Source organism: Nycticebus coucang, chromosome 6, assembly GCF_027406575.1.
Source record: "Nycticebus coucang isolate mNycCou1 chromosome 6, mNycCou1.pri, whole genome shotgun sequence".
NCBI classification, from domain to species: Eukaryota; Metazoa; Chordata; class Mammalia; order Primates; family Lorisidae; genus Nycticebus; species Nycticebus coucang.
Genome location: NC_069785.1, coordinates 70,727,708 through 70,730,538, shown reverse-complemented (window position 1 = coordinate 70,730,538; position 2,831 = coordinate 70,727,708). Strand labels below are relative to the sequence as shown.

At 42.7% G+C, this 2,831-nt stretch overlaps 1 pseudogene; it reads right to left on the bottom strand.

The window, feature by feature from the left end:
* Positions 1 to 537: 537 nt before the first annotated feature.
* LOC128588708 (PDZ domain-containing protein 11-like) lies at positions 538 to 1,030 on the bottom strand (annotated as a pseudogene).
* Positions 1,031 to 2,831: the final 1,801 nt, after the last annotated feature.

Genomic DNA, 2,831 nt, shown 5'->3' with positions numbered 1-2,831 from the left:
AGGATGTGAAGAGGAAGGGGCAAAAACATGGTCTTACTGGAGTCTCCAAAGTGTTCGAAACCTCTGATAGTACAAAGTGGGATGAGATGGCCAGACAAATCAGAGGGAAGATCCCCAACATTCTTTTTCTCTATTCATTTCTGTAATTAAAATAATATAATGTACAAGGGACTAGCCTTGGTATTCAACAAATGTCAGTTGCTTTTTCTAACTGGGTTCCCTAGTTATACTTTTTTTGTTTTTGTTTTTTTTAGACAGAGTCTTACTCTGAAACCCGGGGTAGAGTGCTGTGACATCATAGCTCACAGCAATCTCAAACTCCTGGATTCAGGTTATTCTCCTGCCTCAAGCACCTGGGAGTACAGGTGCCTGCCATGATGCCTAGCTAATTTTTCTGTTTTTAGTAGAGATGGAATCTTGCTCTTGTTCAGCCTGATCTTGAACTCCTGAGCTCAAGCAATCCACCCACCTTGGCCTCTCCTAATGCTAGGATTACAGGTGTGAGCAGCTAGTTGTCGCCCCATCTTCTCCATTCTTCTATGCCAGGAGGGCAGAGAGTAAAAGAGTTTGTTCTGGCAGTCCACAAGAAGCGTGGTGGGCTGCAACTCTCCTGTGCACAGTCCTCTCTTTTTGGCGGTGATAATTATAGGGAAAGAAGCAGACACGCAAGCTGATTTCACAGGCTGTCTTCTGGGTCTCAGCAGCCTGGCTATGCTCAATCAATACCTTGGAAATCTACATCTTTCACAGCTGGAACTTGGTCCCCATCCTGAAGTCCTGCTCGATGTGTATCAGAGTCAGGAATCACCTTGGAGATGAAGATGCCTCGCTGGGAGGCCTTTCCTCCTCAGATGTTAAATCCCAACAGAGCTCCAGGAAGCTGCATCAGTGTGACAATTTGGGGCAGAAACTGGGTCAATGCATTGTAGACTGGGTGTTATAACCTCTCAGGAGGAGGAGTCCATGCTGGGGGATTCTCACAGGCAGGCAGGAAAACCACGTGGTAGTCATGAGAAATCCAGCTGTACATCTCCAGCCGGACTCTGAGTCCCACTCACCACTATTTCACCACCTCGCCAGTGGTCAGGCCTCAACCAGCTCAGGCTCCTCTCACTGCCTGCTCCTGTTTATCTAATATTTCAGCTTGCTTTTTTTCACTTAATATATCACAAACATCTTTGTAGATTAGCATAGGTCCCTCTTCCTCTTTCTTTTTATCCACTGCATAATTAAATAGACGCACCATGCGTGGTTTATTTAAACATTCTCTTACTGATGAACGTGTAGATTTGCTATTATATCCCAGAGCTGCAATTGCTATCTCATCTGTAGGCCGCGTGGGGTGGCTCAAGCCTGTAATCCTAGCACTCTGGGAGGCCACAGTGGGTGGCTCGCCTGAGCTCAGGAGTTCAAGACCAGCCTGAGCCAGAGCGAGACCTCGTCTATACTAAAAAAAAAAAAAAAAAAAAAATAGAAAAACTAGCCAGGTGTTGTGGTGGGCGCCTGTAGTCCTAGCTACTTGGCAAGGCTGAGGCAAGAGGATGTCTTGTGCCCAAGAGTTTGAGGTTGCTGTAAGCTATGACGCCACGGCACTCTACTAGGGTAACGGAGTGAGACTCTGTCTTTAAAACAAAACCCCCCAAACTCATCTAATGCATCTGTATGCACATGCATGAGTTTTTCTGTATGCCAGATTTCTAGAAGTAGACCTGTTGGATTAGAGTGTGGTACATGTTCATTTTGATTGACATTGCCAAATGGTATTTCAAAATGTTGTGGCAATATACCCTCCCACTGACAACTCATGACAATGTGTCAGTGTTGCCGTTCCTTACTGGTCTTATCTATACTTTCAGTTTTTTCCAGTCTGATAGACAAATGTTTTATGCTGCATTTCTTTGACTAAAGTGAGGTCAAGCATTATTTTATGCCTTTTGGAGGTTGGCATTTTCTCCTCTGGGAATTGCCTATTCAAACTCCAACACATTTTTCTACTTTTTACACTTTTCTTATGAAACTGTAGAGCACTCTTTGTAGAGGAAGGACATTGACCTTTCTTTTGTTACATATGTTGCAAATATTTTTGTCCACTTTGTCATTTGCCATCTGACTTTGTTTACAGTATCTTTTGCCACCAACAGTTTTTAAATATTTTATGTAGCCATTCATTTTCCTGCTATGATTTCTGGATTTCTTATCTGCTTATTTAGAAGGTCTTTCTTTTCTTTTTTGATTTTTCCACATAACTTTTCTATTATAGTATATTGTTATAATTGTTCTATTTTATTAGTTATTGTTAATTTCTTACTGTGCCTAATTTATACATTAAGTTTTATCACAGGCTCAGCACCTGTAGCTCAGCAGCTAGGGTGCCAGCCACATACACTGGAGCTGGCGGGTTCAAACCAGGCCAGGGCCTGCCAAACAACAATGACAACTGCAGCCAAAAAGTCACTGGGCGTTGTGGTGGGCACTTGTAGTCCCAGCTACTTGGGAGGCTGAGGCAAGAGAATCGCTTAAGCCGAGAGTCTGAGGTTGCTGTGAGCTCTGATGCCACAGCACTCTACCAAGGGTGACATAGTAAGACTCTGTCTCAAAAAAAAAATTTTCCCCCCCCACAGGCACGAAAAAAGCATATGTATAAAAAAAGCATAATGTATGTAGGGTTTGGTACTGAAGTTTTAAGCATCCACTAAGGCTTTTGGAAAATATCCCCTGAGGATGAGTGGGGAGTATTACTACTATATGCTAAACAGAAATATATACAATAATGAGAAATACTAATGAGGCAAATCCAAATATAAATGAAGACAATCTTCTGAATTCATGTT